The following is a 25,517-nucleotide window of genomic DNA, read 5'->3' as shown; positions in this document are numbered from 1 at the left end:
ACCCACAAGTCAACCTCTGTGATAGTTCCATTTCATACCCCTAAAAAGTGTTACGCCCATGTATTTGATTGAGGTGACCTATTCCAACTGTGACTCATTGATATTATAGTCATAGCACACTACTTTTTTTCATTTTTTAAGTGAACAATTTTATATTTCTGAACATTTAGAGCAAGTTGTCAATCTCTGTACCACTTTGAAATCTTATCAAGATCTGAATGAATATTTATGCAGCTTCTTTCAGACAGTACTTCATTATAGATAAATGTATCATCTGCAAAACCTCCGAGGTTACTATTTATATTGTTTGCCAAGTCATTAATATAAAACATATGAACAGGAAGGGTCCCAACACATTTCCCTGGGGTACACCAAAAGTTATTTCTACACATGATGACGACTCCCCATCCGAGATAACTTGTTGTGTGCTCCCTACCAAAGAGTCCTCAATCCAGTCATAAATTTCACTTGATACCCCATATGATCGAACTTTTGACAATAAGTGTAGGTGTGGTACTGAATTAAATAATAATAATAATAATAAAAAACTTTGCCCGAACAGGCGACGAAGGCCCAACGGTACTGACCGGCTGCCATGTCATCCTCACCCCACAGGCGACACTGGATGTGGATATGGAAGCGCATGTGGTCAGCACACCGCTCTCCTGGCCATATGTCAGTTTCTGAGACCAGAGCTACTACTTCTCAATCAAGCAGCTCCTCAGTTTGCCTCACAAGAGCTAAGTGCACCCTGTTTGCCAACAGTGCTCGGCAGACCAGATGGTCACCAATCCAAGTGCTCGCCTAGCCTGACAGTGCTTAACTTCAGTAATCTGATGGGAACCGGTGTTACCACTGCAGCAAGGCTGTTGGCACTGAGTCAAATGCTTTTTGGAAATCAAGAAATTCTGCATGCACCTGACTACCTTGATGCAAAGCTTTCAGTATGTCATGTGAGAAAAGTGCAAGTTGGGTTTCACATGATTGATGTTGTCAGCATGCATTCTGCTTGGCATGGAGGAGGTCATTCTATTCAAGACACCTCATTCTAGAATGAGATTTTCACTCTGCAGTGGAGTGTGCACTGATATGAAACTTCCTGGCAGATTAAAACTGTGTGCCGGACCGAGACTCGAACTTGGGACCCTTGCCTTTCGCGGGCAAGTGCTCTACCAACTGAGCTACCCAAGCACGACTCACGCCCCGTCCTCACAGCTTTACTTCTGCCAGTACCTCATCTCCTACCTTCTAAACTTAACAGAAGCTCTCCTACGAACCTGCAGAACTAGCACTCCTGAAAGAAAGGATATTGCGGAGACATGGCTTAGCCACAGCCTGGGGGATGTTTCCAGAATGAGATTTTCACTCTACAGCGGAGTGTGCGCTGATATGAAACTTCCTGGCAGATTAAAACTGTGTGCCGGACCGAGACTCGAACTCAGGACCTTTGCCTTTCGCGGGCAAGTGCTCTACCAACTGAGCTACCCAAGCATGACTCACGCCCTGTCCTCACAGCTTTACTTCTGCCAATACTTCATCTCCTACCTTCTAAACTTTACAGAAGCTCTCCTACGAACCTGCAGAACTAGCACTCCTGAAAGAAAGTTAAGTTTGGAAGGTAGGAGACAAGGTACTGGCAGAAGTAAAGATGTGAGAACGGGGCGTGAGTCGTGCTTGGATAGCTCAGTTGGTAGAGCACTTGCCCGCGAAAGGCAAAGGTCCTGAGTTTGAGTCTCGGTCCGGCACATAGTTTTAATCTGCCAGGAAGTTTCATATCAGCGCACACTCCGCTGCAGAGTGCAAATCTCATTCTGGAAACATCCCCCAGGCTGTGGCTAAGCCATGTCTCCGCAATATACTTTCTTTCAGGAGTGCTAGTTCTGCAGGCTCGCAGGAGAGCTTCTGTTAAGTTTGGAAGCTAGGAGACGAGGTACTGGTAGAAGTAAAGCTGTGAGGACAGAGCTGAGTCGTGCTTGGGTAGCTCAGTTGGTAGAGCACTTGCCCGCGAAAAGCAAAGGTCCCAAGTTCGAGTCTCGGTCCGGAACACATCTTTAATCTGCCAGGAAGTTTCACACCTCATTCTATTTGAGCTCAGAATATGTTCTAAGATTCTACAACAAATTGATGTAAAGGATATTGGATGGTAGTTTTGTGGATCACTTCTACCACCCTTCTTGTAGACGGGTATGACCTATGCCTTTCTCCAAGAAATGTGCATGGTTTTTTGTTCGAGGGCTCTATGATAGATTATACTTAGACGAGTAGCTAACATTGCCACAAATTCAATACAGAATCTGATGGGGATTCCATTTGGTCCTTGAGCTTTATTTAATTTTTTACGACTTCAGCTGTTTCTCAACATTAATGACACTAATACTGAATTCAATGAGGATTGAATTGGAGCAATTCTCCTGGATTTTACTTTGTAAATGAATATTTGAAAACAGAGTTAAGCATTTCAGCTTTTGATTTATTGTCCTCAATTTCAGTTTCTGGCTCATTCGCTAGGTCCTGGATACTAACTCAGGTGCCACTAACAGCCTTTACATACAACCAGAATTTCTTTGGGTTTTGTGAAAGATTATTTGACAATACTCAGCTACGGTCATCACCGAAGGCTTCATGCATTGCCCTCTTGACAATCAAATGTGTTTCATTCTGCATCCATGTATCTATAGTCCTATGCTTTGTTTTACACCTATTTTGCAGTAATCTCTGTTTCTTTAGAAGTTTCTTTACAGTGACTATATACCATGGATGGTTCATCCCAATCTGAACTATTCTACTGGGTACGCATCTATCCCGTGCATAGTCAACTATTCTCTTAGACTTGAGCCATAGTTTCTCTAATCTTGTGCTGAAAGCTTCATGTTACTCATTAAAATACTGCACGCTGATTTTTTATCTAGTTTACTGAACATCTCAGTAACCCTTTGGTAACCATTGTTGCCACAGCCACGTAACAATGATTGATACTAGTTTCGATGCGGACATCCTTGAAGAAGTCAGGTCTATTGGTTGCTATTACATCTAATATACTTCCATCATGAGTGGGGTTCCAAACTATCTGTTCTAGGTAGTTTGCACAAAAGGCATTTAGCAATGTTTCACAGGATCTATTGCCATGCCCACCACTAGCGAAACTGTAATTTTCCTAATTAATTGTTGGATGATTAAAGGGTCCACCAATGATTACAGCATGATAGGGGAAACTTACATACAAGTGAACTGATGTTTTCCCCTCTAAAGTTACTCGTTACATCAGGAGATGTGTCTGGTGGGTGACAGAAAGAGCCAATTACCAGTTTACGCCCATCCCTGATATTGAGTGTTGTCCAAACAATCTCACATGTAGGTGCAATTCCTATCTCAGTGGATTAGAGTTTCTTGACTACTATGTCAAATATACCACCTCCATTTCCCATTACCCTATCCCTTTGATATACTCACAAATTTTCCCCAAAAGTCTCACTGCTATCAATTGAAGGTTTCAACCAGCTTCACCGCTTTTCAGGAACACTTGACACACTGGCACTTTGTTGTGACTGCTTCGGCAGTTAACTACTAGGTTTTTAATACTCTGATATGCCACAGGCGTTTCTTTTGATCTTGTACTGATACATTTGGGTTTCCTACAGCTATCGGTACCTGGATCTGATATGGAGGGTCCCTAATCTAAAAATTCCTTTGTGCACCCCACATGTAGATGGCTACCTCGGTAACAGCCTCTGATGAGTAGTGCACACCTGACCCTTTTAGGGGGTCCTACGGTTCTCAATCCCATGGTGCAAGTCCACGAAGTCACAGCCTAGCTTGTCACAGACCTTCTGAAGTCTCTGGTTCAGTCCTTAAACTCGACTCAAAACCAAGGGTTACAATCAGTTCTGAGGACAATGCTGCAAATTGTGAGCTTTGTTGAAACTCCATGCACAAGGCTGGTCTTCTCAACCTTCTCTGCTACTCACTGGAATGATCCAAGTACAACCTTGGAGTCCAGATGATAGGCATCATTTGTTACAGCATGTACCACAATATGCAGTTGTTGCTTCCTGTTCCGTCAATGGCTGTGGCTGCCGGAACAGTCTCTTCAACACACTGAATGAAGCCCTGACTTTCTCACTGAGTGCACCTAGTGTCCTTTCCCGTCCCTTGCTGCGATTTCCCTAAGATGTGTCATCATTCACCATACGTTTGAAATGCCTATGATTAATAGACCCCTGTCCTTTATCGTCTGCCCCCTCTTGATGCTGTACAAAACAGATTTCCCCACAAGAGGTGAAGTGAATCTCACTGGCTCTGTTTCAGTTACAGTTAAAGATAGCACCTCAAACTTGTTGGTTGGGGAGATTGGTATAACACCTTGAGCCCTTCCTGGTCCCCATCCACACTACCACTGAAATGCCACTCGCAGTCAAATGGATGAATAATGATAGATCCCGTACTTTCTGCAGAGGAGGTACCTTTGGTACTGGTACAACAGGTAGATGACTATTGGGAGCTTTTCCAACACACTGACTCACAACAGCTGCCAATAAGAAGATTCCAGCAGACAAAAGTAGGTGGCTACAATAATGCCAGTTTACAAGAAAGGACACAGAAGTAATTACAAAAATGACACAGGAATGTCTCTGCTAAATAAGGTGTATAAAATATATTCTTAAATAGTAATAAGGTGACTAGCACTAACAGCTGAAAATATTTTTCTAGAAGAACAAACAGGCTTTCAGAAATTTAATTGTGCACAGACATAAACTATGTGAAAGCTTTTGATAAATTAATGCTGTAGAGATGAACTATGGGAGATGATGTACAAAAGAAGAATATGTCCGCCCGTAATAAAGGTAGAAGAAAGTATGTCAATAATCATCACTGCAGAAAAGGAAAAATAAGACCAAGATAAATTTAGGAGTAAGACAAGGATGCAGTTTGTGTCCCTTTTTTAATATTTATATTGATGATGTACTGAGGCAACGGAAAAGTAAATCAAGTTTTTATATTTATGACTTCAACTAAAGGAATCATTCTACGACATACTCTTTGCTGACGATCACAGTGTGACTGTTGACACTGAGAACACACTCCAAGCAGCTCTTATATTTTATCCTCGACAGGTAAGTTGTGTAATCTATTATTCTCTTCAAAGAAAACAAAAGTTTTGGCTTTCAGGCAGCAGGAGCTAAATCCCAGCAAAATAATAATAAATGATCAGTAAACAGAACAAGTAAACATGTTCAACCTACTTAGGAAAGACTGGTTACTTATTTATGACATACATGGACATACAAAAGAAAGTAGAAATATTTAACTACATTAACAGAACAATCTATAGAACCCTCAGAACTAAAGTAAGAAAGGACACCCTAATTACGTTCTACAAAACTATGTCACTAGCCTGCCAGCCATGACATATGCAAGAGAGTTATGGCCTGTTACAAAAAGAAATGAATAAAGCGCACAAGAGATGCAACTGGTAAGAAGAATGGTTTGGTACACACTACTCAATAGCAGGAGGAATGCTGGCATCAAAGGAGAACTGGCAGTGAAAATGGATGGATGGATATGGTGTTATGGGCGCTCAACAGTGTAGTCTTTAGTGCCCGAACGGAAACAATAACGGACGAGTGTCACTAAAATGCAGCAAGTGCAAAAATAAGACTAAAATTAAAGGTGACAGTCTACATAGGCAGTGTGCACATCAACAGTAGCAAAGCGGAAATCAGCATGTAAAGAGGAGAACTGCAAGAGAACTTAGGGGAAGGCATTAAAATGAAACACATAGCACATGTTTGGAACTGGCCTATTACAAGAATAAAAAGGACTGGTCAGTCACTCAGCAACACACTAAACATTCCAACCTAAAATTTTAGGCTGAAGCCCAGAAACATCACAGTACCTTAGAACATTCTTGACACTCGCCTCGTCATCGGCTAACATCGAGAGCAGATCCCCACTAATATTAACTTCCGCCCTGACAGAATGATATAAATCACACTCAACTAAAATGTGGTGTACAGTGATTCATACGCCATAGGCATCACACAGTGGGGGTTCCTCTCGCCGTAGTAAGAAGGCATGCGTAAGAGGACAGTACCCTATGCGAAGATGTGTAAGGGTCACTTCGTCCCGCCTAGGTGACCAGCAGGAGGAACACCACGGCTGGATGGTGGGTTTCACCAACCGCAGCTTATTTTCCCTCGCCGCCAGCCATTCTTCCTCCCACAATTACACAGACTTCCGCCGCAGCACAGAAACAACACCTTGCAAAGGAATAGAACATTGTGTCACCTCCGGGAACCTGCAGGCGTCCTTGGTAGCTCGATCAGCTTGTTCATTTCCTCGTATGTCCACATGCCCTGGCACCCAGCAAAAGGACACTTGCTTGCTCTGTCGTTGGAGGATGTACAGTTGGTCGTAAATCAGCTGTTCCAACTTCTCCGCTGGGTACAGGTTCTGCAGTGACTGTAATGCACTCAGTGAGTCACAGCAAATTAGAAAGTGTTTGCCCTGAGTACACCGTATCTGCTCCAATGCCTTCAGGATCGCGTGAAGTTCTGTGGAAAAAACAGTGTATTCCTGGGGAAGGAGAATCCTGATGACACATTCGGGGAACAGTACTGAGCAGCCAAGAAAATCCCCCTGTTGGGATCCATCAGTGTAGACTACTGTAAAATCATGATGCCTATCTAAAATATTAAAAAACAAAGATTTGAAAGTAAACTCTGATGTACTGTCTTTCTTAAAATTGGCCAAATCTAAAATCAGTCTGGGCCTCTGGAGGAGCCAAGGTGGATATCTGCTTCAACCTTGACGTGAAACATGAAAACTGGCCACACCCATCTCTAAAATGCAATCCTTTGCACGAATCCCATAGGACCTTGTTGCTCGTTGCTGGTTGCAAAAAAGCCTTTCAGGAGGAGGCCGAGCAACAGTGTGGTATGCAAGTGTGTATGGTGTGGATAATGTTTTATAAGCCTGGCGCACCATTAGTAGATGCCGCCAGAGGTGAAGTGGCGGTTCACCTGCCTCTGCACAGAGGCTCGGTATAGGGCTCGTTCTGAACGCCCCAGTGGCCAACCGAATCCCCTGATGGTGCACCACATCCAACAACTTTAAATAAGTGGGTCTTGCAGACCCATACACCGTGCATCCATAATCAAGCCGGGACCGCACGAAGGCTCTGTAAAACCGGAGCAGACAAGTCCTGTCTGCTCCCCATGTGTGGTGACTAAGACATTTTAAAATAGACAGCACCTTAAGAGACCGTTTTTTCAGTTCCTTAGTGTGTGGCAGCCACGTAAGCTTAGAATCAAAAGTGAGGCTCAGAAACTTCACTGTGTCTTTAAAATTCAGAACGGTGTCCCGCATCCTCAATGCAGGCAAGCCAAAAATGGAACGAGAACGGTTAAAAAGAACACACACTGACTTATCAGTTGAAAACTTAAAACCACTCTTCTGTGCCCATTCATCCAAACGTTGCAGAGTGAGTTGCAACTGACGGGTCGTCGTTGCAAGGCTTGAAGAAGAGCAAAATACAGAGAAATCGTCCATAAACAAGGAACACTGCACAGGACTTTTCATGACAGATGTAATACTATTAATAGCAATGGCACAGACCATCACACTTAAAACACTACCTTGAGGGACACCGTTCTCTTGTTCAAAGCAACCAGACAGTACGTCTCCGACTCAGTACCGAAAATAACGTGGCGACAGGATGGACCAAATAAAATTGGGAAGACATCCACGAAAACCCCATTTGTGGAGCTGCCTGATGATACGATGCCTCTAAGTAGTGTCGTATGCCTTTTCAATGTCAAAAAATATTCCCAACAGGTGATGCTGGCGCAGGAAAGCCTGTTGTATAGCCGCCTCCAGGAGGGTCAGGTTATCAAAGGTGGAGAGATACCTCCTGAACCCACACTGAAAACGACTAAGGAGTTGTCTGGATTCTAACATCCAGACAAGGTGGCGGTTGACCATCCGCTCCAAGGTCTTTCCCCTGCAGCTAGTGAGGGCAACACTACGGTAACTACCTGGGCATGTGCGGTCTTTCCCAGGTTTTAAAAGAGGAATTAAAATTGCTTCACGCCATGAGTCGGGGAAGTGACTTGACATCCAAACAAGATTAAAAAGTCGGAGGAGGATTTCTTTATTTCTCCCTGTGAGGTGCCGCAGCATGCTATAGTGGATTCTATCCTGACCAGGGGATGTATCACGAGCCCCACACAATGCAGAATCCAGTTCCCACATGGAAAATGTGCAGTTGTACTCTTCTGTATTGGGTGAGCGGAAGTCAAAACTGCTCCTCTCAGCAGCCACTCTGTGGGGCTGGAAAGCTGGATTCTGACTGGCTGTTGCAGTAATAGCTGCAAAATGGGCCGCCATAGACTGGGCAATATCTTTTGGTGTCGTTTGGAGAGTACCATTCCACATTATAGCAGCCATACGGCACCTCCCACCTCTGCCAGAAATCCTCCTGATGGTCTCCCATATAATGGAACTTCGTGTAGAACGAATAATGGTGTTCAGGAACTGCTGCCACGACCCCTTCTTGCTCTCTCATATAATCCGACGACACTTTGCCCTCGCCACCCGAAAGGCTGCAAGGTTCTCTACAGTTGGCAGGCATTTCAACCTACACAGAGCTGCCCGCCTAGCCCTGATTGCAGAGCGGCATTCGTCGCTCCACCAAGGGACAGGCTGCCGCTTTGTTTGTCCCGTGGACTGTGGGATGGACGCTTCACTGGCGCGGTGGATCATTTCAGTAATATGATCCACCCATTCCTGGACACTGACCCGATGTTGAAACTGGGCTAGCTGACTATACAGGGCCCAGTTGGCTCTACCGTGCACCCATTGAAGCGGTTTCCTTTCCGGTTCCACTGCATGTGGCAGGTGAATCCAGATGGGGAAGTGATCGCTGCCGTGTAAGTCATCAACCAGTTCCCATTTAGTAGTGTGGGCGATGGCTGGAGAGCAAAGCGATAGATCAATGGCAGAGAACGACCCAGTTGCAACGCAAAAATGCGTGCTTTGACCTGTATTTAGCAAATAGGCACTGGAAGGCAGAAGAAGCCTCTCGATTGCTCTACCCCTGGGGCAAGTGCTCACAGAGCCCCAAAGCATATTGTGTGCATTAAAATCACCACAGAGGATGAAGGGGTGGGGGAGCTGTGTAAGAAGATCACTGAGAGCCTCTTCGTCGAGCACATCATGTGGGGGCAGGTAAAGTGAACATACTGTTAGCATGTGATGCACATGTACTAATATGTGCATCATATGCTAACAGTATGTTTGCTTTACCTGCCCCACATGATGTGCTCAACGAAGAGGCTCTCAGTGGCAGTGAAAAGCTGAAATGACCAGATTAAGGAATAAAAGAATAATTGGATGGACCATGCCACAAGTATGGAAGATGACAAAATATTAAAATTAATGATGAATTATCATCCACTGGGCAAAGATCCTTCAGAAGATAGGGAGAAAACGTGGAAATGTCAATCATTTCAACCAAGAGGGCATAAAAGGCAATATGTGGAGAAAGAAGAAGCAGAGGGAGAGACGGAGAACAAGGAGGAGGGCAAGAAGGAGATCAAGGGAAAAAGAAGAAGTAGAAGCTTGCTAACTACCTGTGGGTCATTCTGACATCGGGTGATAAGATGACCATTTCTGAATTTAGTCATGTTTGGTACAAGGATACCCACTTCTTAATAATAAAACTGCCAATTATGTTCCTATCCTAACTCTAACCACTTTTGATAAATTCAGGTTTGAAGACTGAAGAGTGTGTACCTGGTCATACGTCAGGCAGCAGTTTACCTATTTTCAGAGACCTACTACTCAGTAATGAGTTGCCTTACAAACCTATTTTTTTATGCATCTAGTATGTAGGTCACTACCTTGATATAATGTATGAAAAGTAGAATACATCATTCAGAATTCTTATGAAAAATGTTGTGGGGAAAAAAAGAAAAGAAACACTTTTTCACTCTGTGCTTTAAATTTGATTTTTTTTTAATCATAACTTTGCACAAAGAAACAGTAGAGACCTCATCTTGTGCACTGTAACTCTTCAGTCCTAGTATTAAGTATAAATAACAATGAATAGAATTTAGCATTGCAATTAGTAATTCTTATCTTCGCTTAAAGACGACTCCATCGCAAAAGAACATATTTCAAAGTCCTGGGAGAGGGTTATGTAGACTTAATTTTTTTCTGAAGTGTTTACATACATGGTAGCAATCTTAGGTGCAAACAAGAATATCCTAACTAACTTCATTTATTGGCATAGAATAAAACAAAAATGCTACTTACACTTGCAGTCCACATTCAACACTACAGGGCACATCCACTGAAAAATGTTCCTACAGTATTTGTGGTTGACCTGTAGGTCAGAACTGTAAACAGATCAGAGCTGAAAACAGTGTCTTTTCAGTGCAATGAACTAAAAGAGACAGTTTGGGTGCTCAAATGAAGTGAGAGACTGTGGTCGTGTGTGTGTGTGTGTGTGTGTGTGTGTGTGTGTGTGTGTACATTGTTCCATTAAGTTCCAGGTGTGCAGCCGCAAGAAATCTCCTTCTTCTTCTAATATTTTGGCTGTATAACGTTCAGCCATCTTCAGAGTGAGCCGCAAGACTGCCGCTCCAGTGCTCGCTTCGTCCCTTTATACTCGTGTACCGCGCGACTGCGAATTTCAATCGCAATCTGTGGCCGCATGCGCAGTCGCGCGGTACACGAGTATAAAGGGACGAAGCGAGCACTGGAGCGGCAGTCTTGCGGCTCACTCTGAAGATGGCTGAACGTTATACAGCCGAAATATTAGAAGAAGAAGGAGATTTCTTGCGGCTGGCTGCACACCCGAAACTTAATGGAACAGTCTTTGCGCCGCCAAAACCTGAAGATGCACATCAAGCACCTTTGCGGGGAGGAGATGGCTTTATGTGTTCGACGACTGGATAAGCTTCGACACTTGAGAGAGAGATTACTGAGGTCTTTAAGTTTTTTACTAAGGTGCCGTGACCAGGGCATAATTCTGAAGTTTGCCAGATTAGTACGTTTTATAAAAACGACGTCTATGAATAAGATTTTAACAAAAGCTGGTTCTGCTATTGTTAAGGAGAGGTTCCACTTTACTCGCCGAAAATTAGACCTGGTTTCTGAAGAACTTTATCGCCTGCACCTGAAGGTGTCTGTGGAGATACCCTATGATTCTTGGAATTGGATTGATGGTACAACTTGGGCCAAATCAAACTGGATTCGTGAGGTGGCCACATCCCGACAGACTGCAAAATTTAGTCGACTGAAGACAACATCACAGCGAGAAACTGTTATTCGACGCCCTGTTATTAATATGACAGGTAGAGATTTGGACGATGCTACGATGATGGTTTTGAGTAAGGGACTGAATTTTGCACCCATGCCACAGGTTCTGCCATTGCCTTCGTTTATCAGCGCCACTGAAGAAGCTGTTCGACCACTTCCCCCAGATTCAGCAGAGGAAATAAGACGTGAAACATGCCGTGCAATTATGAAGGCTCGCCCACAAAGGAGCAATATATCTGTGGCAGAGAGGGCTGCTCTGTGCAAGCTTCGCCTGGATACTCAAGACGGTGGTACTCCCAGCAGATAAAGGTAATGCTACTATTTTACTGTCTTGGGACAAATACCTTGATAAAATGTACAATTTATTGAGTGACAGCATGTGCCGGAAGATCAGCAGGGATCCCACTAATCGAGTGGCGAAGAAAACTGTTTTGCTTCTGAATGATTCTCCCTTTCCACCAGAAGTTGTTCAGAGATTGAAACCAAGTGGTCCAGTGCCTCCTAGACTTTATGGACTACCAAAGGTCCACAAGAAAGATGTCCCTCTACGCCCCATAGTGAGTAACATAGGCTCTCCGACCTATGACGTTGCCAAACATCTGGCATCATTGTTGAGGCCTCTTGTGGGAAAATGTACCCACCACATAAGAAACTCGGCTGACTTCATTAGTAAACTGAAATCATTGGAAATGAACCCGTCTGATATATTAGTGAGTTTTGATGTGGTGGCTTTATTTACAAAGGTTCGTCTTCCAGAATCTCCACAGCTTATTGAAAGAAGTTTTGACAAAGAGATTTCAGCTTTATTTAAACATGTTCTGACCACATATTTCTTATTTAACAACGAATTTTTTGAACAGACGGACGGAGTCGGCAAGGGTAGTCCCTTATCCCCTCTGGTGGCCAATTTATTTATGGAGGACTTCGAGGAGAAGGCGCTTGAATCTGCTGACTTGAAACCCACGGTATTCTGGAGGTATGTTGATGACACCTTTATAGTTTTGCCCCATGGTGAAGACAACTTGCAAGACTTCTTAAGACATCTGAACTCCCTCCACGATCAAATAAAGTTCACAATGGAAACTGAAAAGGAGGGATGCCTTCCATTCTTGGATGTTTTGGTTCGGCGCAGCGAGGATGGCACTTTGGGACATGAAGTATATAGGAAGCCGACGCACACCGATCTGTATTTACGTGGAAATAGCTGCCACCATCCTGCCCAGGCAATGAGTGTTCTCCGAACTTTGACCCACAGAGCTCATCTTATTTCTGACAAAAGCAGTCTGCAAGATGAACTTTCCCACTTACAAAGAGTGTTCGAAGACAATGGGTACTCTCCACAACAAATACAAAGGGCACTAAAAATGAAACCGAAAGAGGCCACAAAGAAAGCAGAAGAAGATGAAGAAACCTTTAAATCGATGGCCTTCCTGCCGTATGTGGGTAGCCTCTCATCAAAAATAGGATGCATCCTTGGCAGACACAAAGTAAAAGTGATTTTTTGTCCTCCACCCAAGACAGCTGCACTCGTGGGCTCCGTGAAAGATGATTTGCTGCTCCGAAAATATGGAGTTTACAAAATTCCATGTAAATGTGGCCTTTCTTACATCGGACAAACAACTCGTACTGACCAAGAAAGATGTACAGAACACCGGAGGTACACACGACTTTTAAAACCCAATAAGTCGGCAGTGGCAGAGCACTGTATTGATAATGGTCACAGTATGTTGTATGACAACTTCGAAATTTTGGCAACTACATCATCCTTTTGGGACTTGATAGTGAAGGAGGCGATTGAAATTCGCTTGACGACGAATTTAATTAATAGAGATAGTGGTTTCAATCTTGATAAATCATGGAATCCGGCACTTGCGTAATAAACTCACAAAGACGTCGTCACAGTGCAGCTCACAATGATATATCGATATGCCAACACAGATCAACTGCGGAGTTATAGATACAACTCGCGCATTATGCACGTCTCTGCCACCGACCAACGTCTCTGGCGCATTTGCATCTGTGGCCGCATGCGCAGTCGCGCGGTACATGAGTATAAAGGGACAGCGCGAGCACTGGAGCGGCAGTCTTGCGGCTCACTCTGAAGATGGCTGAATGTTATACAGCCGAAATATTAGAAGAAGAAGGAGATTTCTTGCGGCTGCACACCCGGAACTTAATGGAACAATGTACACACACACACACACACACACACACACATGACCACATGACCACAGTCTCTGGCCGCTGAAGCCAGACTGCAAGCAGCAAAGTGATGCTTGTGGGAGCATACAGGGATGAGGTGGAGAGAGGTTAGGGCAGCTAGATGCAGCCAGGAGGTTTGGCGGAGGGCAGGGTGTTGGGTAAAAGAAGGGAAGTAAAAAAACTGAGAGTGCATTGGTGGAACAGGACTGCAGCAACTGAATCACATTCTCTGCCAGGTTTTCAGTACTTCTCATCATACTCTGAAATGAGGACTATCTTACCCACTATCCTTTCCACCCCTTCCACAGTGGTATTCTTGCTACCCACCGAACCTACACAATATTCTCATCTATCCCTACACAAATCCTCTTCCCAACCTCTTGTCCCATCGCTCATATCCCTGTAATAGACCTAGATGCAAGACCTGTCCCACACCTCGTCCCACCACCATCTACTCCAAAATGCCATAAGCATCACCTATCGCATAAAAGGCAAGGTTACCTTTGAAACCAGTCATGTGAACTACAAGCTAAGTGGCAACCACTCTGCTGCATTCTACGTGGGCATGACAACCGACAAGCTGTCTGTCCCCATGAATGGCCACCGACAAACTATGGCCATGAGACAGCTGGACCTCCCAGTTGCTGAGCATGCCACCCAACACGATGTTCTTCACATCAATGACTGCTTCAAGCCTGTGCCATCTGAATCCTTCCCACCAACACCAGCTTTTCCAAACTGTGGAGGCAGGAAATATACCTGCAACAAGTCCTACATTCCTGTAACCCTCTTGGCCTAAACCTTCATTAGTCATTGTCATTAGCCATCAAGTCCCTTTCCTGTTACCATTCAAGCACTACATAGCCCTCTATTCCACCAACACACCCTCAGTCTTTTTACTTCTCTCCTTTTCGGCTAACCCCACGCTCTGCCTAACCTACTGACTGCACGTGGCTGCCCTACCCTCTCTCCACCTCATCCCTGTACGCTGCCATAAACAGCACTTCACTTTACCAGCCCCCTCCTTTGCTATCCATCCAACTCCCTGCCCCAGCTTCCTCCTTACCTCCACCACACGGATGCCTCTCCCATCCTGTGCTGCTGCTTGCAGTCTAGCCTGACCAGCCACAGACTCGTGTGTGTGTGACTCAGTACCTCCACTGTATGGTGAGTACCAACTATTGTTTTCATAATAGTGTTACATTCCATTCTGGATTTTCCATTATCAGTATATACAGATACAAAAATGTTGTCAAGAAGTTTCATTAACAAATTCAAATATAAAGAAGGAAACTGTATTTTCTAAAATTCTTCCACTTTGCACATATAACTTTGTTTTCCTTGACATCTTGAAGCAAAAAGAAAGAAAAAAATGAGGTAATGCAAAGGTGAGAGATATTTTTTCATGGTACTTCTTGTCAAGTTCATAAAAACATGCACTGCGTCTATGTAATGATGGGACATCCACCTTACATATAATATTGGAGAAGGGGACTCAAACAGAAACATTCTTACTGGGATATGAAAGGACTTGTTGTTCAGAGATAGGCATGTAGTTAATCTCATTATCTTTATATTCATATTCATGTGATGCCTGGGAAATGTGTCCCATGTACCACTTTTAATCATATTTGAAAGCTACATACTGCCTGACTTGCAGCTGCTCCCACAAAGCATTTTCATGTGCATCCATAGCAACAGTGCTCCCATTTGCATCTGTTGGAAGTCTCTTCATTAGAAAGGTGTTAGTAGCAGAGACTAGAAATGTATGGTATGATCGTGTTCCTGGAACTGTCCTCAATGTACTGTACCTGCTTTCCAAGAAAGCTTCATATGATTTGAACTGTGAAGAAACAAAGTTAATCTGTAATAGTTGTGTACAAAATACACCACAAAATACAGTGCGTTAATATGTTCTTTGTTTCTTTGCAGGAGCTCAAATTGTATGAAAATTTCTCAAAACACAGGTACAGTACGATGAGAACAGTTCAAGTTGTTGTTGTTGTGGTCTTCAGTCCTGAGACTGGTTTGATGCAGCTCTCCATGCTACTCTATCCTGTGCAAGCTTCTTCATCTCCCAGTACCTACTGCAACCTACATCCTTCTGAATCTGCTTAGTGTATTCATCTCTTGGTCTCCCCCTACGATTTTTACCCTCCACGGTGCCCTCCAATGCTAAATTTGTGATCCCTCGATGCCTCAAAACATGTCCTACCAACCGATCCCTTCTTCTAGTCAAGTTGTGACACAAACTTCTCTTCTCACCAATCCTATTCAATACCTCCTCATTAGTTACATGATCTACCCACCTTATCTTCAGTATTCTTCTGTAGCACCACATTTCGAAAGCTTCTATTATCTTCTTGTTCAAACTAGTTATCGTCCATGTTTCACTTCCATACATGGCTACACTCCATACAAATACTTTCAGAAACGACTTCCTGACACTTAAATCTATACTCGATGTTAACAAATTTCTCTTCTTCAGAAACGCTTTCCATGCCATTGCCAGTCTACATTTTATATCCTCTCTACTTCGACCATCATCAGTTACTTTGCTCCCCAAATACCAAACCTCATTTACTACTTTGAGTGTCTCATTTCCTAATCTAATTCCCTCAGCATCGCCCGACTTAATTCGACTACATTCCACTATCCTCGTTTTGCTTTTGTTGATGTCCATCTTATATCCTCCTTTCAAGACACTGTCCATTCCGTTCAACTGCTCTTCTAAGTCCTTTGCTGTCTCTGACAGAATTACAATGTCATCGGCGAACCTCAAAGTTTTTATTTCTTCTCCATGAATTTTAATACCTACTCCGAATTTTTCCTTTGTTTCCTTTACTGCTTGCTCAATATACAGATTGAATAACATCGGGGAGAGGCTACAACCCTGTCTCACTCCTTTCCCAACCACTGCTTCCCTTTCATGCCCCTCGACTCTTATAACTGCTATCTGGTTTCTGTACAAATAGTAAATAGCCTTTTGCTCCCTGTATTTTACCCCTGCCACCTTCAGAATTTGAAAGAGAGTATTCCAGTTAACATTGTCAAAAGCTTTCTCTAAGTCTACAAATGCTAGAAACGTAGGTTTGCCTTTTCTTAATCTTTCTTCTAAGATAAGTCGTAAGGTCAGTATTGCCTCACGTGTTCCAACATTTCTACGGAATCCAAACTGATCTTCCCCGAGGTCGGCTTCTACCAGAATTCGCGTTAGTATTTTGCAGCTGTGACTTATTAAACTAATAGTTCGGTAATTTTCACATCTGTCAACACCTGCTTTCTTTGGGATTGGAATTATTATATTCTTCTTGAAGTCTGAGGGTATTTCGCCTGTCTCATATATCGTGCTCACCAGATGGTAGAGTTTTGTCATGACTGGCTCTCCCGAGGCCATCAGTAGTTCTAATGGAATGTTGTCTACTCCGGGGGCCTTGTTTCGACTCGGGTCTTTCAGTGTTCTGTCAAACTCTTCACGCAGTATCTTATCTCCCATTTCGTCTTCATCTACATCCTCTTCCGTTTTCATAATATTGTCCTCAAATACATTGCCCTTGTATAAACCCTCTATATACTCCTTCCACCTTTCTGCCTTCCCTTCTTTGCTTAGAACTGGGTTGCCATCTGAGCTCTTGATATTCATACAAGTCGTTCTCTTCTCTCCAAAGGTCTCTTTAATTTTCCTGTAGGCAGTGTCTATCTTACCCCTAGTGAGACAAGCCTCTACATCCTTACATTTGTGCTCTAGCCATCCCTGCTTAGCCATTTTGCACTTCCTGTCGATCTCATTTTTGAGACGTTTGTATTCCTTTTTGCCTGCTTCATTTACTGCATTTTTATATTTTCTCCTTTCATCAATTAAATTCAATATTTCTTCTGTTACCCAAGGATTTCTATCAGCCCTCGTCTTTTTACCTACTTGATCGTCTGCTGCCTTCACTACTTCATCCCTCAGAGCTACCCATTCTTCTTCTACTGTATTTCTTTCCCCCATTCCTGTCAATTGTTCCCTTATGCTCTCCCTGAAACTCTCTACAACCTCTGGTTCTTTCAGTTTATCCATGTCCCATCTCCTTAAATTCCCACCTTTTTGCAGTTTCTTCAGTTTCAATCTGCAGTTCATAACCAACAGATTGTGGTCAGAATCCACATCTGCCCCAGGAAATGTCTTACAATTTAAAACCTGGTTCCTAAATCTCTGTCTTACCATTATATAATCTATCTGATACCTTTTAGTATCTCCAGGATTCTTTCAGGTGTACAACCTTCTTTTATGATTCTTGAACCAAGTGTTAGCTATGATTAAGTCATGCTCTGTGCAAAATTCTACAAGGCGGCTTCCTCTCTCATTCCTTCCCCCCAATCCATATTCACCTACTATGTTTCCTTCTCTCCCTTTTCCTACTGACGAATTCCAGTCACCCATGACTATTAAATTTTCGTCTCCCTTCACTACCTGAATAATTTCTTTTATCTCATCATACATTTCATCTATTTCTTCATCATCTGCAGAGCTAGTTGGCATATAAACTTGTACTACTGCAGTAGGCATGGGCTTTGTGTCTATCTTGGCCACAATAATGCGTTCACTATGCTGTTTGTAGTAGCTAACCCGCACTCCTATTTTTTTATTCATTATTAAACCTACTCCTGCATTACCCCTATTTGATTTTGTATTTATAACCCTGTATTCGTCTGACCAAAAGTCTTGTTCCTCCTGCCACCGAACTTCACTAATTCCCACTATATCTAACTTTAACCTACCCATTTCCCTTTTTAAATTTTCTAACCTACCTGCCCGATTAAGGGATCTGACATTCCACGCTCCGATCCGTAGAATGCCAGTTTTCTTTCTCCTGATAATGACGTTCTCTTGAGTAGTCCCCGCCCGGAGATCCAAATGGGGGACTATTTTACCTCCGGAATATTTTACCCAAGAGGACGCCATCATCATTTAATCATACAGTAAAGCTGCATGTCCTCGGGAAAAATTACGGCTGTAGTTTCCCCTTGCTTTCAGCCGTTCGCAGTACCAGCACAGCAAGGCCGTTTTGGTTAATGTTACAAGGCCAGATCAGTCAATCATCCAGACTGTTCCCCTGCAACTACTGAAAAGGCTGCTGCCCCTCTTCAGGAACCACACGTTTGTCTGGCCTCTCAACAGATACCCCTCCGTTGTGGTTGCACCTACGGTACGGCCATCTGTATCGCTGAGGCACGCAAGCCTCCCCACCAACGGCAAGGTCCGTGGTTCACGGGGGGGAAACAGTTCAAGAACATGATCAAATCATGCATTTCTAGTCACTGCTGCTAATACCTTTCTACTGAAGAGACTTACAATAGATGAAAATGGGAGCACTGTTGCTGTGGAAGCTCACGAAAATGCTTTGTGGGAACAGCTGCACGTCGGGCATAATGTGGCTTTCAAGTATGATGAAATCTGGTACATAGGAGACATTTCCCAGGCATCACATGAATTTAAAGATGTTGAGATTAACTGCATGCCTACTGCTGGATCACAACTTGACAATTAGTGCTATGAAAAAATCATATCTCTCATCTTTAAGTGAACTCATTTCGTTTTTGCATCAAAATGTCAAGAAAAACAAAGTTATATGCCAGCTGGAAGAGTTTTAAAAATACAATTCCCTTCTATATATTTGAAATTGTTAACGATACTATTCTTTGTAGAATTTTTGTATCTGTATGTAGCAGCATATATTTCATAACTTATTGAAGTCTCTCATTGCAGCTTGCATCTTTTCTTATGTTTCACTGAAGTCCCTACTTAATTTACAGAAGCAGAAGGAGGATTCATCACCTCATTCGCACTCCTAAGCTGTCTCTTGTAATTTCTTACAGTGAAAAGACAATTAACAGTGAAATATAACATACAAATTGGAAAAAAAGACTGCTAACTGTATTCAACTCTCACCTGCTTCCAATTCTGACCTACAGGTCAACTAAGAATACCTCGGAAATCATTTTCAATGGAGTTTACATGGTTTTCAATTAGCAGTGTCCTATAGTGTTGAAGATGGGCTGCAAGTGTCAGTGACATTTTCATTTTATTCTGTGCCAATGAATAAAGTTAGTTGGGATAGCCTTGTTTACACCTAAGATTGCTACCAGATATGTAAACATTTCAGCAAAAAATCAAGTTAAGGTTCAACTGTCTATGTATCCCCTACCCCTCACCCTCTAAGAACTTTGAAATTAATCAAATTTGACATTCTTTTGTGATGGAGTCATCTTTAAGTGAAGGTAGGAACTACTAATTGTAATGCTAAATTCTTTTAATTGTTATTTATACTTAATACTAGGACAGATGAGTTACTGCACAGGATGAAGTCTCTACTGTTCCCCTGTGTGAAGTTATGACTTTTAAAAAATTACAAATTTGAAGCACAGAATGTAAAAAGTGTTTTTTTCAACATTCTTCATAAAAATTCGAGTGTTGTATCCTACTTTTTATACATTATATCAATGCAGTGGTGCACATAATAGATGAATAAAACAATTTAGGTCTGTAGGTTAACTCATTACTGAGTAGTAGGTCTCTGAAAATAGGTAGATTAGTGCCTGACTAATGACCGGGTACACACCCTTTAGCATCCAAAACCAAAATTTATCAAAAATGGTTAGAGTTAGGGAGTTTTACTATTGAAACATGTAGGTATGATTAAATTCTGAAATGGTTACCTTAGAATCCACCACAATATTTGGGATCTGACATGGAATGATGCCACTCACTATGGCTTTCATAAAGGCTCCTCCACATATGAAGGTGAAGAGTGCCTCGCAGATAAATCCTTGGCAGAGCTAAGCAATAAAAATTATCCTACCAATATATTTTGTGGAAGCAAAATTTTGTGGTAAGAAAGGTGTATTAGACAGGTGAAATACCTCTGGGCTTCAAGAAGAATATAATAATTCCAATCCCAAAGAAAGCAGGTGTTGACAGATGTGAAAATTACCAAACTATCAGTTTAATAAGCCTTGGTTGCAAAATACTAACACGAATTCCTTACAAATAAATGGAAAAAGTGGTAGAAGCCGACCCCAGGGACGATCAGTTCAGATTCTGTAGAAATTTTGGAACACGCGAGGGAATACTGACCCTACGACGTATCTTAGACAATAAATTAAGGAAAGGCAAAGCTACGTTTCTAGCATTTGTAGACTTGGAGAATGCTCTTGACAATGCTGACTGGAATACTCTATTTTAAATTCTGGAGGTGGAACATGTAAAACACAGGGAGTGAAAAGATATTTACAGTTTATACAGAAACTAGAAGGCAGTTATAAGAGTCGAGGTATGAAAGGGAAGCAGGGGTTGGGGAAGGGAGTGAGACAGGGTTGTAGCCTATCCCCGATGTTATTCAATATGTATATTGAGCAAGCAGTAAAGGAAATGAAAGAAAAATTTGGAATAGGAATTAAAATCCATGGAGAAGATATAAAAACATTGAGGTTTGCCGATGATGTCAGAGACAGGAAAGGACCTGGAAGAGCAGCTGAACAGAATGGACAGTATCTTGAAAGGAAGATAAAAGATGAAAAGCAACAAAAGCAAAATCAGGATAATGGAATGTATTCAAATTAAATCAGGTTATGCTAAGGGGATTAGATTAAGAAAAGAGACACTTAAAGCAGTAAATAAGTTTTGCTATTTGGGGAGCAAAATAACTGATGATAGTCAAAGTAAAGAGGATATAAAATGTAGATTGGCCATAGCAAGGAAAGCTTTTCCGAAGAAGAGAAGCTTGTTAACATCGAGTATATATTTGAGTGTCAGGAAGTCTTTTCTGAAAGTATTTGTATGGATTGTATCCATGTATGGAAGTGAAACTTAGGTGATGAACAGTGTAGACCAGAAGAGAATAGAAGCTTTCGAAATGTTATGCTACAGAAGAATGCTGAAGATTAGATGGGTAGATCACATAACTAATGAGGAGGTACTGAATAGAACCGGGGAGAAGAGGAATTTGTGGCACAACATGACTAGAAGAAGGAATTGTTTGGTAGGACACATTCTGAGGCATCAAGGGATGACCAATTTAATATTGGAGGGAAGCGTGGAGGCTAAAAATCATAGAGGGAGACTAAGAGATGAAGACACTAAGCAGATTCAGAAGGATGTAGGTTGCAGCAGTTATTTGGAGATGATGAGGCCTGCACAGGATAGAGTAGCACAGAGAGTTGCACGAGACCAGTCTCTGGACTGAAGGCCAAAACAACAACAACGTATTTTGCGACTTTTCCAAAGACTTTGTTACTGTGGACCATAGACTGTACTCAAAAAGATGTTACGGCATTAACTGCATCCATCATCCACAGATGGAGTGTCGCCACAAAAACAAGAAACAGTGTATCACATTGACACACTGTCACAGGAATGAAACTAACATCAGAATGGGAAGACATTGGGGGTCAAGCCACTACAAGAATTGGTTCTGGATCTCCTTTTGTCCTCGGCCTACATGAATGATCTTCGAAGGACTTTTAGGATGGTTTGGAACAGTAATGCTTGCTGATGATGCACGAAAATTAATGCCAAAAATAAACCTTACTAGACACAGTTCACATAATAGGTAAAAAGGATATAACTTGTTCTCACCACATTTTAAATCTTAACCTAATAAGGACTCATGATGCACAATTGCAAAGAAACAAATGTGAAAAATAAAAAAAAGGCTCAGCCAACATTTCATAGCTGAAACTGAGTAAAGCCAAAGCTCCCATTCAACCACGTATAAATCCAGAACAAAAGCAACCTGCTGGCAGTTAAAGTAGGCATTAATGGTAACACACACTAAACAAAATGCTGCATGTAAAATTCCTTGTGGTTCAATTTGATGGCAAGCAAAATGGAGTCAACACAGAGATAAATTAATGAAGAAGATTAACTCTGCATGTTTTGCTCTTATAACTCTGTCATTAAGTTGAGCTAAAGATAAAGATGTTTGCTTATTTTCACTTCCTGTTGATTTATAGAATTATCATAAACAGCCAATGCATCTAAAGTGAATGAAGTACTTAATCAGCAGAAGCAGCAGTAGAAATATTGTGCTATGTAGATTATCACACATCTTGATATGGTCTCTTTAAATGGATCACTGAGTTCTTACATTCACTTGCAAACCTATTTAGTCCTTAAAGATGTTTGTTGCCGATAATACAAATAAGTGTTGACTAAAGTGTGATTTGCACAACCACAAAGCAAGTCCTTGGTGGAATTTGAATATTGGAAGGTGTAATGACAACAACTCACTGAATGATTCAGACACTGAGTCATTGATCAGCCCATAAACAAGACTGAGAATGTTGTTGGCTTATAGTGGAATCCTTCTTCACAGTTACACACTACAGCTCTGGTAAAACATCAGAAAGATGGGAACATTTTCAGTCTTGTTTATGTGCCCCTCAATGACTCAGTACCTCAAATACTTGGTTTGTTATTGTCATCTTGTCAATTATTTACATAACACCAAGAGATATGGAACCCCTACCAATTCCAAAGACAATTAACATTTTGCATCATTAGTCACTATTTCTACAAATCTGCTAATCTGTATCCAAGGCTCAAAAAGTTCTAGCAAGCCCATGGGAAATAGCAGTATTCATTGTAAGGCTGCATGATGAATAACACTGTATTGGAAGTAGGCTTTTGTTGTAATGAACACAGGTAACTATTTTCTTTGAAAAATACTAAATATATTCATGCATATGTTACCGACAGTATATAAACATAGCTATCAATAAAACTGGGGAAGCAGCACATTTTTTAAGATTCCAACTTATTAGATTAAACTTAGCTAACTTAAGAATAAGCAGTAGGGTTATGTAATACAATTTATTGTTAATGCAGTACACAGCTTAAATTTCTTAAAAGGTTTTTGTGTTGTTTCTTGATGTATATATGAACTCATTTCTCATTCCTAAAGGTGATCCTGCTCCATTATATCTACATAACATCTTCACATAAAAATACCTATGCTGATAATTGACAAACATGTATGTTCATACTATAGGCCTACCGCAATGCAACCTAGCAAAACCATTTATAAATTACCATCTTCTCAGATGGGACAATGAAATCTAATGTTGTGTTTTTCCAAACTGCATTTTATATATTTTATATTTAGCATGAGTGAAACTGAATTTTTTTGACATGGATGTTAAAAATAAAAGTTTATTACATCAATCAACTCATTCTGCAACAATGTTACATGATTATTTGTGTACCGGCATGTGTGTTAAAACGTATTCGTCATTGTTCGTTTCTGGCTGTCTTCTATTTAAGAAAGATGACTGGGTTGATTGCTTTGCTTAAGTGAAAATCTGTGTTATTAACTTTCGCTGTTATTTTCCATTGCATTCAGAGTGCATATAAATTTTCATTTCAGAGATTCAGTGAAAAACAAACGAACAAAACCAGTTCTGTACCAAGGTTGATCATATTTCTATCGGAATTCAAAGGTTATTGAGGAATCATGAAATGTAGTGTAGGTAAGGTCTGAAATTTTTCAAACAAATTTTTCCTAAAATACACAAAACGAGTCGATACTCTATTACAATTACACTAACCTTTTTAAACTGTCAATTTCAAATATTTCTGACTCTTGAGCGGGGAAAAAAGTGAGGTAAACAAGTATATACTGCTAACCTATCAGAATTATGTCTTAACACTCGTATGAGTCGTATCACTTCCTTCAAAATATACAAACAACTATATGTCGATAGCTTTATCGTGTGGCGTCCGCACGACGAGCTAAGATCGAAAATGTTAGGTCGAAATGCAACCAGAAATGATATCTTACTATCGATTGCTTTATTTATACGATAAAGTCGAGTTCTTCAAACGTCAACGGCAGCGTTGTGACCGTTTTGTTTGACGCTATTGTATAGTATTTATTGGTGTTCCGCGTATTTGAGTGCCTATTCGAAGTATATGCTGATGAGTTACAGTGAGTCCTACATACAATTATATAACTGTTAATTGTTTCAGTCCGACCTGATCTTATATATCAGTTGGTTGTTGAAGTATTTAATCTGTGTCTTAGTCCCGGGTGCCTAATTACACGCATTTTCTTATTTGTTGTTACAAGTGCGGATCATTATTTTATATTTTTCCTTCATTGATACCGGAACCGTACATTGGTAGAAAAAAGTAGCCAAATTCTTGAGTTGAGTTTATCATTTGGAAAGAAAACCATCATGATAACTGGAAAACTTGCCCACTGCAAGACAAATCGTGTGACAGTTAAAATTATAATTCTTTTGGGTTATTGATCAACAGTGACAGCTGCTATAGATAACATTTTCACTGAGGAATCAGAATAATGTCCGCTAATCTCAAATGGATGTGAGATTCGACTTACAAGTAGCAGATACTGTTAGTTGATTTTGATTTAAGGAAAGTACCTTGGGTTTCTCCAAGAACTAAATACACAATATTCGCAGAGAGAACGTTGAATATGTCCCTGAAGGTTCATTTGACTGATCTTTTACTAGCTTATTTCATGGACTACATGAGATCTAACTGGAGGACTATATTATTAAAGAACTAGGGGAAAGGAGCACCTACAGTCTGTTGTTATGATAACATTTTACTTGCTTTCAGTACGAAATTATCAGCGTGCAACTATATATGGAAAGTGTTGCTGATTTTAGAATGGGAGAACTTCAGAATGTGGCAGTGACAGTGTTCTTGATAATTGGGAACATGGAAGTCAAATCGGTTTTTGTCCATGTTTTAATGTGCTAGTGGCATGTAATTTATAAACCAGGCATAACATTATTATGTATAATACGGGAACTCCAATTATTCTCTGATGTTCAGAACATAATCAGCTCCTGCAAAGGGTGGTGTGATTGATGCAGCATGTGGACAGATCTTTGTAAAGTTTAGGCACTGAATGACATAAAAAATAACATTTCACATTCCTTGTCCTTTACTTACTGATCCTCACCTTTTACATTTTGGTGCC

At 41.5% G+C, this 25,517-nt stretch overlaps 2 protein-coding genes across 5 annotated transcripts in view; one reads left to right on the top strand and one right to left on the bottom strand.

The window, feature by feature from the left end:
- LOC124613908 (protein FAM50 homolog) overlaps positions 1–24,222 on the bottom strand; it is a 103,969-nt gene extending 79,747 nt beyond the window's left edge. For both annotated transcript variants that reach the window (XR_006979652.1, XM_047142659.1), the window contains exon 1: positions 24,115–24,222. The gene's annotated coding sequence lies outside the window, so the exon portion shown is untranslated. The remainder of the gene's footprint in view (positions 1–24,114) is intronic.
- A 145-nt stretch (positions 24,223–24,367) lies between these two features.
- Positions 24,368–25,517, top strand: part of LOC124613990 — a 129,068-nt gene continuing 127,918 nt past the window's right edge. For 2 of the 3 annotated variants that reach the window (XM_047142780.1, XM_047142782.1), the window contains exon 1: positions 24,368–24,494. The gene's annotated coding sequence lies outside the window, so the exon portion shown is untranslated. The remainder of the gene's footprint in view (positions 24,495–25,517) is intronic. The other variant, XM_047142781.1, reaches the window with a different exon arrangement.

This window comes from Schistocerca americana, chromosome 4 (genome assembly GCF_021461395.2).
Source record: "Schistocerca americana isolate TAMUIC-IGC-003095 chromosome 4, iqSchAmer2.1, whole genome shotgun sequence".
Lineage (NCBI taxonomy): Eukaryota > Metazoa > Arthropoda > Insecta > Orthoptera > Acrididae > Schistocerca > Schistocerca americana.
This window is presented reverse-complemented; position numbering and strand designations above follow the sequence as displayed.